The sequence below is a fragment of the Tauraco erythrolophus genome, chromosome W, assembly GCF_009769465.1.
Source record: "Tauraco erythrolophus isolate bTauEry1 chromosome W, bTauEry1.pri, whole genome shotgun sequence".
Classification (NCBI taxonomy): domain Eukaryota; kingdom Metazoa; phylum Chordata; class Aves; order Musophagiformes; family Musophagidae; genus Tauraco; species Tauraco erythrolophus.
This window is the reverse complement of record NC_141497.1, coordinates 24,660,647-24,672,785: the sequence shown is the minus strand read 5'-3', so window position 1 is coordinate 24,672,785 and position 12,139 is coordinate 24,660,647.

The following is a 12,139-nucleotide window of genomic DNA, read 5'->3' as shown; positions in this document are numbered from 1 at the left end:
AACTTATGGATAGGAATTAGAGAGTCTCGGTTGGTACGATATTGCCGTCGGTGCACTGTTGTAGTAGCAATTGGCACCTGTTGTTCTTCGACCCTCAGTAATCCCACAGCAGAAGGGTCCGTTGAGAGACCAGGCAAAGTAGACAGCTGTCTGCCTTCTTCTGTCTCTACTGCAGCTATGCCAAAAGCCCACCGATACCCTTTTGGGTCTTGGAAATACCCTCTCTTAAGATAATCTATGCCAAGGATGCACGGTGCTTCTGGGCCAGTTACAATAGGGTGTTTTTGCCACTGCTCTCCAGTTAGGCTCACTTCAGCCTCTAACACAGTCAGTTGTTGAGACCCCCCTGTCACTCCAGAAATACAGATGGATTCTGCCCCTCTGAAGTTCGACGGTATCAAGGTGCATTGGGCACCAGTATCCACTAGAGCCTTATACTTTCTGGGGTATGATGTGCCAGGCCACCGAATCCACACAGTCCAGTAAACTCGATTATCCCTCTCCTCCACCTGGCTGGAGGCAGGGCCCCTCTAATGCCTGTTATCATATTCATCAGAGGAATCAGCAGGATTAGAGTCAGGGTGGCTAGGAAGATCAGCCCTCCCATTTTGACTAGTGGACTGCTCACTGTAGACTGGGGCAACAGCTGTCCTGGAGGAATTGGAGAAAGTTCTATTTCTGTTGGTTCTTCCTCCCAACTGGCGTACCCTGGCCTCTAAAGCGGAGGTGGGTTTTCCATCCCACCTTCTCATGTCTTCTCCATGATCACGGAGGTAGAACCACAGCTCACCCCGTGATCTGTACCGTCTCTCTTGTCTCTCTCGAGGAGGGTAATGCCTGGTTCTGACAGCTGAAATTCTAGAACGTTCAGGTGGTGGGAAATCTACTTTTTCTCTTAATTCTCGGACCTCCTCAGACAGCTTTTCCACAGCCGCAACACAGGTTCGTATAGAAGTATTATCATCATATCGTCGGAGGTAGGTGACCAGATTACCTACGGATAGTGGTGTATCATCGTCTCCGAAGTCCATTATTGCCAATGAGGTGGAATATGCTGATGGCGCACTCCGTAGAATCTTCTGCCACATTGGTCGTGTGCACCGGACGTCATCTGGATCTTCGAGTCTTGGTCCGCTTCTCGAGTCAAGATAAATCAACTCTCGCACAGCCAGTTCTCTCAGATACTGAATAGCTTTCTCTATGTTGGTCCACTTGCTTACATTACATGGCACCTCGTCCTTGTAGGGATACCTTTCCTTTATAGCTGCCAGGAGCCGTCTCCAGAGGCTGCGGACTTGTGTCTGCCTTCCAATTGCTTTATCAATGCCTCCATCCATGGCAAGGGCTCCTAGCTGCCTGGCTTCGTTACCATCTAACTCCAGACTATTGGCTCCCATGTCCCAGCATCTGAGCAACCAAGAGACAATGGGCTCACCTTTAAGACGGCCATAATCTTTTCGAATATCTCGCAGCTCGCTCATTTTTAGAGATCTGGTGGTTATCGTCTCATCTATGATGTCACTTCTCCTCCATTGAGATTTTCTCTGGGGCAAAACAGAACGCTCCCGCTTCATTTCTCGTGATGGCCCTGGTCGCTCTTCATCATCATCATCCTCTCCTCTGCGTTCTGACTTTCGCACACATTTCCTCAGTTGCTCTTCCTCCAATCGTTGTGATGGCCCTGGTTGCTCTTCTTTGTCTGGTTGCTCTGATGGCCCTGATTGCTCTTCCTCATTTGGTTGTTGTGATGGCCCTGATTGCTCTTCTTCATCTTCTAACTTTTGTATACATTTTCTTTTCCTTACGGGGGCAACTGATACCGTTGTAGTCTGAGTAGCTATAGTGCTTGTCATGGGAGTCGAGATGGCAAGCACAATAACCCGAGAAATAAATTGATATACACCCCTAAATGGCCGATTGACTTTGAATATATAAATAATTAAACATATATTCAGGAGACCTTGCAGGACAATCAAACCGGTTAAATTATTCCAATGATGTTCAGCATTATCAAAATCAACGTAAGCTTTTGTAAATGAAAAGTCACCAGTATAATTGGCGATGATATCCGCCAGGTGACGCTCAAAATTAATAAACGAGCTCCACATCACCATCCCCCTCTGCACCGCCGAATACAAAGACTGAGCCGGTCCCAGCACCGATGATCTTATCAGAGTTACACCGTACAGTATAGCAAAGCCCTTAATTACCGATAACATACTTTTCATGCCGGTCCAACACCCAGAGCCAGAAAACCGCATAAACATTCCGCCTAACATCATATAGGGTAAATAAGGCAATAAATTATAAATGTCCGGTAACATGTATGCAAGCATAACAAACAGCATTCCAGCCAGCAACATCGTTATCTCAACCCCTTCGGGCCCCATGTTCGGCGCCAATTAAGACTGTCATGGGTTAGGCTGACCCTCCAACTCAGCCGGTCACTCCCCCTCCCCCACTCCCAGGAATGAGGGAGAGAATTAAAGGAGAAACAGGAAACCCGTAGGTTGAGATAAGAACAATTTAATACAGATGATTTAATACACAGTGTAGATGCTCACCACCCCCTCGTATGCGAAGCCCGTCTCATCCCGAAGCTGCAATCCCAGATGAACGCGAGGCCCCGAAATAGAGAGGGGCAGAGAGAGAGAGAGAGTACTCCGAGAGTGGGAGTACTGGGAGAGAGAGAGAAAAAAAGGCAATAGAGCAAAAGCGCAGCAAGCACAAAAGAGCAAAAGTGGCGAAAGAGCCAAAGCGCAAAAGCCCTTCTTTCCGGCTGACCCTCACTTTTATACTGGGCATGACGCTGCACGATATGGAATACTAATTGGACAGTTCGGCCCTCAATCTTAGGTTCCACCACAGATCACAAGGGGAATCGTGTCCCCATTGTCCCAGCTATGCTCCCCCCTTATCCCGCCATGCTTCTGCACTCCGGCACACTGAAAAGTCCTTGGAGTTTCACGTCCAACCACAAACATCAACTTGCTATCAGCATTCTTCTCAGAGCGAGCCTCTGAGTAAAACCAAAACACGGAGCTCTTCTAGCTGCTAAAAAGAAGAGCAAACGCTGTCCCAGCTAAAACTGGGACACAAAAGAAATTAAATTCCAAAAGAGGCTGAAACACTAATTATGCCTCAGTTTTGAAGAGGCAGAGAGAATACGAATGTTTAATTCTCTGGCTATTTACAGAAGCGACCTAGTGATTTTTAATCTTTTCCAATTTGCAGACTCCTAAAAATTTGCAGTAGAGGGTCTCTTTAAAGAAAACACAACCCTACTCACAAAAGGCTTGCTTTACTTGGTTACTTTTACTGATCTGTCAGAAATAATCTGTGGAAATTAAGGGCCTGAAGAGCAGCAGTCAAACCCCACTGAGGACAGACGCTGCTTCCACAGTTAACCAATACAAAAGCAGCTTGATGTCAGCTTTCAGAATACGTGAAGTGTGACTTGGATTTGGATTTGCAAGGCACATGCAGGTGCGAGTTCTGGTGAACCCATGGATGGAATGAAAAGCTCGACTGTCCTCACCAGAAGATGTAATTAACAGAAGACTTTCCCTGTATGAATTGCTTAACAGCAGGATAAAGAGACATGAGCTGCAAGAAGACTTTTGCTAACAAGGAAAAGGACAAATGTGGTAAAAGGTAATGGAGAGACCTGACAATGCTATAGCAGAGCTGAGCTGTAGGCTCATATTGCCAAATTTCCTCTAGAACCTCTATCTATTTAAGTTTGCAAAAGTAAGTGTCCGTAAGTCAACGTTTCTTTGGAGAGGAAAGTCCAGATCCACTGCACTTTTTGCCCTGCTGCTGACAGCTTGGCCCATGATCAGCACCTCCTCTTTCATAGAATCATAGAATCATAGAATGGTTAGGGCTGAAAGGGACCTTCAAAGGTCATCTAGTCAAACCCCCCTGCAAGGAACAGGGATATCTCCAACTAGATCAAGTTGCTCAGGGCCTCGTCCAACCTGGCCTTGAACATCTCCAGGGATGGAGCATCCACCACCTCTCTGGGCAACCTGTTCCAGTGTTCTACAACTCATGGTAAAAATTTTTTTCCTAATATCCAATCTGAATCTACCTCCCTCTATTTTAAAACCATTACCCCTTGTCCTATCACAACAGGCCCTCCTGAACAGCCTCTCCGCATCTTTCTTGTAGGCCCCCTTGAGGTACTGGAAGACCGCTATAAGGTCACCCCGGAGCCTCCTCTTCTCCAGGCTGAACAGCCCCAACTCTTTCAGCCTGTCCTCATAGGAAAGGTGCTCCAGCCCTCTTATCATCTTCGTGGCCCTCCTCTGGACCCTCTCCAACTGGTCCATGTCCTTCTTATGTTGGGGACTCCAGAACTGGACGCAATACTCCAAGTGAGGTCTCATGAGGGCAGAGCAGAGGGGGAGAATCACCTCCCTCGACCTGCTGGCCATGCTCCTCTTGATGCAGCCCAGGATGCGGTTGGCCTTCTGGGCCGCAAGAGCACATTGCTGGCTCATATTGAGCTTCTCGTCCACCAGTACTCCCAAGTCCTTCTCCTCAGGGCTGCTCTCAATCCATTCTCCGCCCAGTCTGTATTTGTGCCTGGGATTGCCACAACCCAGATGTAGGACCTTGCACTTGGCCTGGTTGAACTTCATGAGGTTGGCACGGGCCCACCTCTCCAGCCTGTCAAGGTCCCTCTGGATGGCATCCCTCCCTTCCAGCGTGTCGACAGCACCACACAGCTTGGTGTCATCGGCGAACTTGCTGAGGGTGCACTCCATGCCACTGTCCACATCACCGACAAAGATGTTGAAGAGGGCCGGGCCCAACACGGACCCCTGAGGGACGCCACTCGTGACTGGTCTCCACTTGGACATCGAGCCGTTGACCACTACTCTCTGAGTGCGGCCATTGAGCCAATTCCTTATCCACCGAGTGGTCCATCCATCAAACCCATGCCTCTCTAGTTTAGAGAGAAGAATGTCGTGCGGGACAGTGTCAAAAACTTTGCACAAGTCCAGGTAGATGATATCTGTTGGTCGACCCTTGTCCACCGATGCTGTCACCCCATCCTAAAAGGCCACCAAGTTGGTCAGGCACGATCTGCCTTTGGTGAAGCCATGTTGGCTGTCACCCACCACCTCCTTGCTCTCCATGTGCCTTAGCATGGTTCCCAGGAGAATCTGCTCCATGACCTTGCCAGGCACAGAGGTGAGGCTGACCGGCCTGTAGTTGCCCGGGTCCTCCTTGTTCCCCTTTTTAAAAATGGGGGTTATGTTCCCTCTCTTCCAGTCATCGGGGACCTCGCCAGACCGCCACGACTTCTCAAATACAATGGCCAGTGGCTTGGCAACTTCATCCGCCAGTTCCTTCAGGACCCGCGGATGGATCTCATCAGGTCCCATGGACTTGTGCACCTTCCTCAGATGTTCCCGAACCTGCTCTTCAAGTACAGTGGGCGGTGGTTCATCCTCACAGTCCCTGCTAGTTCTTTCCACAGCTTGGGCAGTAAGACAAGAGTCTTTATCAGTGAAGACTGAGGCAAAAAAGTCATTGAGTAACTCAGCCTTCTCTATGTCCCGGGTAACCAGAGCACCAGTATCCTTCCAGAGGGGGCCTACATTCTCCTTGGACTTCCTTTTGTCCCCTACATACCTATAGAAGCTTTTCTTATTGCTTTTTATATCCCTTGCCAAATTCAATTCCTTCAGGCTTTAGCCTTCCTCACCTGATCCCTGGTCACTCGTACAGCTTCTCTGTATTCCTCCCAGGCTATCTGTCTCCGCTTCCACCCTCTATAGGCTATCCTCTTCATTTTCAGTTGGTCCAGGAGCTCCTTGCTCATCCACGCGGGCTTCCTGGTCTTTTTGCCCGACTTGTTCTTCATCGGAATGCACCTCTGCTGAGCTTGGAGGAGGTGCTCCTTGAATGTGGACCAACTTTCCTGGGCCCCTCGTCCCTCCAGGGCCGCCTCCCACGGCACTTTGCCCATCAGGTCCTTGAAGAGGCCGAAGTCCATCTTCTTGAAGTCTAGGGCACAGAGCTTGCTGAGTGGTTTCCTTGCTGCCCCATGGATCTTGAACTCCACCGTGTCGTGGTCACTGCAGCCAAGGCTGTCCTTAAGTTTCACCTCACCCACCAGTCCCTCCCTGTTGGTGAGCACAAGGTCGAGCATGGCACCCCTCCTTGTCGGCTCCTCTATCACCTGCAGGAGGAAGTTGTTGTCCACGCATTCCAGGAACCTCCTGGACTGCCTGTGCCCTGCCGTATTGTCTCTCCAACAGATGTCAGGGTGGTTGAAGTCCCCCATGAGGACCAGGGCTTGTGACCGCGAGGCTGCTCCTATCTGGCTATAAAGCGCCTCATCTGCTCTGTCCTCCTGGCCAGGTGGCCTGTAACAGACCCCTACCGTAACATCCCCTATCCGTCCCCGTCCTCTAATCTTGACCCATAAGCTCTCTGTCAGCTCGTCCTCCGACCCCAGGCGAAGCTCCACGCACTCCAGCCGGTTGCTGACGTAGAGAGCGACACCCCCTCCTCGTCTCCCCTTCCTGTCCTTTCTAAAAAGCTTATACCCCTCCATGTTGACACTCCAGTCATAGGAGTCGTCCCACCACGTCTCCGTGATGCCAATAAGGTCATAGCCCTGCTCATGTGCACGCATCTCCAGTTCATCCTGTTTATTTCCCATGCTGCGTGCGTTGGTGTACATACACTTTAGCTGGGCCTCCGACAAAGCCGACTCGCTGGCTGGAGCGACAGGGGTTCTCTTGGACGGCAGTGTAAGTTCATTTGAACATACCTGCGATCCTTCCTCAGCCTCTGGACCCTCAGTGCTGGCACTGGTGCCATGCTGACAGCGGTGGGCTGAACCGTGCTCCCCCTCCCCCAGCAATACTAGTTTAAAGCTCTTTGCACAAGTCTGGCAAGCCTTTGTCCAAGCGCCTTCTTCCCCTTCTCGGTTAGGTGCACACCATCTGCCCCTAGCAACCCAGGCTTCTCAAAAATCACCCCGTGGTCAAAATACCCAAAGCCCTGGCTGTAGCACCAGTCCCTGAGCCATGAGTTAACCTGCCAGATACGTTTGGCCCTTGCAGGTCCCTGCCCCTCGACTGGGAGCACTGACGAGAACACTATCTGTGCCCCAGAGTCCTTGACTGTTGCATCCAGGGCCCTGAAGTCCCTTTTGATGTTTTTCAGGTTGCTGCCAGCTGTATCACTGGCACCCACATGAAACACCAGTAGTGGGTAATAGTCTGTGGGCCGTATGAGGCTAGGTATTCTCTCAGTAACATCCCTGATATGAGTGCCCGGGAGACAGCATACCTCCCGAGAAGCATACCTTCCCTTTCCTGGTTTTAGCTGGGACAGAGTTAGCTCTTCTTTTTAGCAGCTAGAAGAGCTCCGTGTTTTGGTTTTACTCAGAGGCTCGCTCTGAGAAGAATGTTGATAGCAAGCTGATGTTTATAGTTGGCACTGAGGTCTCAAGGACTTTTCAGCTTGCCGTGTTCTTGCCAGAGTGCAGGAGCAAAACAGGATAAGTGGGGAGCATAGCTGGGACAAGGGGTCCACGACTCTCCTTACGATTTGTACTTGGACTTAAGATTGAGGGCCAAACTGGCCAATTAGTATTCCATATCATGCAGCGTCATGCCCAGTATAAAGGTGAGGGACAGCTGGAAAGAAGGGCTTTTTGCACTTTGGCTCTTTCGCCGCTTCTGCTCTTTTGCGCTTGCTGCACTTTTGCTCTATAGCCTTTTTTTTCTCTCTCTTCCAGTACTCCCACTCTCAGATTACTATCTCTCTCTCCCCCCCTCTATTTCGGGGCCTCGCATTCGTCCGGGATTGCAGCTTCGGGACGAGACGGGCTTCGCATACAAGGGGGTGGTGAGCATCTACACTGTGTATTAAATCATCTGTATTAAATTGTTCTTATCTCAGCCCACGGGTATCCCATTTATCCTTTAATTCTCTCCCTCATCCCTGGGGCTGGGGGAGGGTGAGTCAATGACTCGGAGGGGGGGGGGCGCGGTTTGGTTGCCAGAGTGGCCTAACCCACGACAGTTTTGAAGAGTAAGTCTCCATAAGTCAACGTTTCTTTGGAGAGGGAAGTCCAGATCCACTGCACTTTTTGCCCTGCTGCTGACAGCTTGGCCCATGATCAGCACCTCCTCTTTCCCTTCACCCTCTGGCGATGGATGGGGCAAGGAGAGCAAATAGCCCCAGACAGTCTCTCACCTGAACTATTAGTTCTACTTCTTACATGCATTTAAATATTTCATTATCTCCCTGACACAAAGCAGCAGAGGCAAGTGAGAGGCAAGGGCCTGCCACTAGGGAATTTGGGGACTCGAGTCCTTCTTTGACCCACCAGCTCGCCTCTAGGATGCACTGTCAGTTTGGTCCTTCTCTTCCTTAGCAGGGAGACCAAAACTATTAACTGTTTCAGATGCTTCCTTTCTCCCTTTTTACACAAAATCTAAGTTTTGTTCAATTGTGAAATTTGTACAACTTCCAAAACCTCTGTAATTATCACAAATCAGAATTTTTACATTCTAGCCTGACAAGGTCATGCAGATCTTCTGCCACAGAGACCAGGACAAGCAAGGTGACTTCTTCACCATTTTTCTCATCCCTGATAGTCACCTTCCCTTGTTAGGATCACTTTATGCATTTATAGCAACATAACACAGCTGAGGACAGTGCATGTAGTATTCATCATTGGGGCAGAATGTCATGTCAATTATCCTTCATCTCTCTTTTACAAAGAATGGGTAGAAAACAGAGTTACAATTGTCTTATTTTCACTCTCACAGCTTCCTGAAACTTACTATTTATTGTTGCATTTTAAGATATTATGTGATTATCTAAGAACTAGAAGGTCAGAACTAGGTTACATAGACATTAAACAAATAACAAATATGATAATAATTCAGGCTAGTGAAAGTTGCCCAAAACTTGACCTTTAACTGAATAAATAAGTATACAAGGCATGGCCCTGCTGTATTGCTGGGAAACACTGGTTATTTCCATAGTACCGATATCAGCGGTGTTCTGTGTGTCCCAAAATTAAAGGAAAATATCCACTGGCATATGACTAGAAATTACTGACTAGGTCTGTGCTACAGAAAGAAAAAAGGGTTATGTAAAGAATTAGATCGGCATGACTCATCCTGAACATTGGTTTTGAAGAATGTTCATAGTACTATTGTGGTATCAAGCTGGCTGCTACAGTTAAGATTGCACTTGGAATTTCCATTATAAATCCTATTTTCAAAGGTTTATAACTTGGCCGTAGTATAAATTCAAACATAGCTGAAACTCAACATACAGAGCCTCATCATTGGAAGCAAAATGTTTTTCAAAGAAAAATTCTTTTGGTTGTTTGAAGTTGTCATGGTTTAGCCCAGCCAGCAACTAAATGCCACACAGCCACTCGCTCACCCTCCCTGTGGAAAAATAACAGAAATTGGGGGAATGGGAGAATATTGTCCCCCAAAGTTCAGCTTACATCTTAAACAATGAGCTGTAATATTAGAGCAGCTTTGAGGTGATACACAGTTGCTGTTCCAAGAAACGGAGTGCTGGGAAACAGTTAAGGCCTGCATCTGGCCGGATGGAATGTGCGATATCCCTGAAATGGGGAGTAGAGTGGTGCGGAGGTACCACGGCTCGTCCCTGTTATCAGAAGATAACAGCACAACTGCTGTCAAGAAAGATGGACCGCAACTGCCTCCTCAACCACAACAGTTGGATCGTGCCCTGAAGCTGAACTTTGCTCATTATAATGTCATTGTAATATGTATGACTAGAGTCACTCAAGCTCCACCTAAAAGTAAAGAAATAGTATAAAATGGCTAAAGAGAAGGGGGATGTTAGGGGCGAAGACTTCCATCGAAACATCTGGGATCAGTTGACGGGCTGGACCTCTCTTCCCCTCCCCCCACCAGTTGGGACACCTATTGGGTGAGAGCTCTGTGTTATGCGCATTTACTTACTAACATTTTGCTAGCTATTTAGTATTATCACTGATCCGTTCTAATCTATATGGTTCTAAATCAAATCTATTTTTGCAGTCAGTCCCTATCACCGGCTATCTTTGAATCTGTATCCTGTCATGAGCATCAGTATTAAAATTTGTTGTTTTAATATAAGTTTCCGGAAACTTTAATATAAGGGAGGATGACCCATTGCGCTGCCGGCGAGGTCCCTGAATAGGTTAGGCAAACACCCTCCAACTTAGCGGGCTGACCAGGGTGGGCAGGCGGGTTGGATACAAGGGTCTTGTCTTTCTTGGGTGTGATAGTTTGATGTGTGTGGGAGTGTTCTGGTGGCAGGAGAGGGGATTTGCTCCCTGTGCCACCAGATCTGAGTCCCATCCTCCCTCGGGGGGTTGAGCCAAATTGGCGCCTCTGCGAATTGCCCTATTTAAGTTGGGACAAAGGGGCAGGAAGGAGCTTTTTGCTCAGGAGCGAGGAGAGGAGAGGAGGGCGCTGCCCTCGCTCCCGGCTCCCGGCCGGGCGGATGCCCGGGCCCAGGCCGGCGCCATGTGCTCAAGATGGCGCCGAGGGAGCCGCATGGGGGACTCGGGAAGTGTCCCGCTCCCGGGGTGCCCGCCGGGCCGAGCTCCCCTAGAGAGGATTAATATCTAAGAGAAAACAACCACAACGACCAGGTCAGCCAAGATGGAGCAGGAGGAGCTGTACTGGAGCTGAGGTTTCCCTTGCAATTGGTGTGAAGATGGCAGGCGGCCCCCCTGCAGCCAGGATGTACTCGGCGGAGCAGAGACCCACTCGTGGCCCATGGAGAAACCCACGTCGGAAAAGAGATGCCTGAGCCTAGGAGAGGTCGTGGAGTAGGGGATGCGCGACCAGGTACTGTTAATAATGGGGCATGGAATGCACGACGAGGTCGTGGAGGCATCTGGGATCCGTGGGATGACCCACGCCGACGCGAGTGGCAGCAGCTCCCTAAGAGGCCGAGACTGGTAAAGCCCGAACTGGTACAATCCATGGGGAAGGATTGCAATCCTGCGGGCAGGACTCACGTTGGAAAAGTTTGGGGACTTTTTTCTTCATGAGTAGGGGATCCACCGAAGCAAGGGAAAAATGGTGTAAAGACTCCTCCTCCTTTAAGAAAGGAGCGGTAGTTAACAACATGGATGAACTGACCTGCACTCCCCATTCCCTGTCCCCCTGCGCCGCCGGGGGGGAGGTTGAGCCAGGAACGAAAGGAAACGGGGTGGGGAGGTGTTGTTTTAAGATCTGGCCTTGTTTTCTCTTTTCTCCTCTCAAGTAACCGGTTTCGTTCCCTTGTCTCCTGTTAAGTAACTGTTAATAAATTGGTTTTTTTTATTAAGAAAGCCTGAGTCATGTTTTGCCCGGGACCATGATTGGTGGGTGCTCCCTCTCGGTTCTTGTCTCGACCCTCAGTCCAAAAACCACGACATTGGGAAACTGGTAGACTGGTCGAATTGCTCCTGACTTTTATTGAACTGACTTCTATTGGTTGCATACTGTGTCATTCCGTGACACTCCCCCACCCCAGGGGAATGGAAAAGAGAATTAACGGGGAGACTTGAGGTCAACCCTTAGAGTTTTGGAGTCGAGGGTACTTATACTGGTTAGACTATTCCAATAATATTCAACATTCTCAAAGCCATCCAACTGGCTTTAGATGCAGAGGATCCAAAGCCTGCTATACTTCAACCGAAAAAGAGATATTACCCTCCAGGTAGGACCATTCTCCCTGGTTTTGGTGTAGAGCATATTTTTAACGTCTAAGGAGCCGGCGTCCTACGATGAGAACTGATATTTTACTCTCGACTCCAAAACCCCAGGAGAGACTCGAGGTTGATCTCTAGGGTTTTGGAGTCGAGGGTGCTTTCATTATTATTACTTTTATATTAAATTGCTCTTATCTCAACCCACAGGTCTCCTTCCCTTTATGCACTGATGAAGCTGTGCTTCAGTACCAACTATAAACATCAGAATGAAAACACAGAGCTCTTCTAGCTGCTAAAAAGAAACCTAACTCTGTTCCAGTCAAAACCAGGACAGAGGTCAAAGGAATGAAAAAACCAGTAGAATCATTAAGGGAGAGTCAATACTTTTCTGCCCTCTTGTAAATTACAAACTGCCTCTGTATT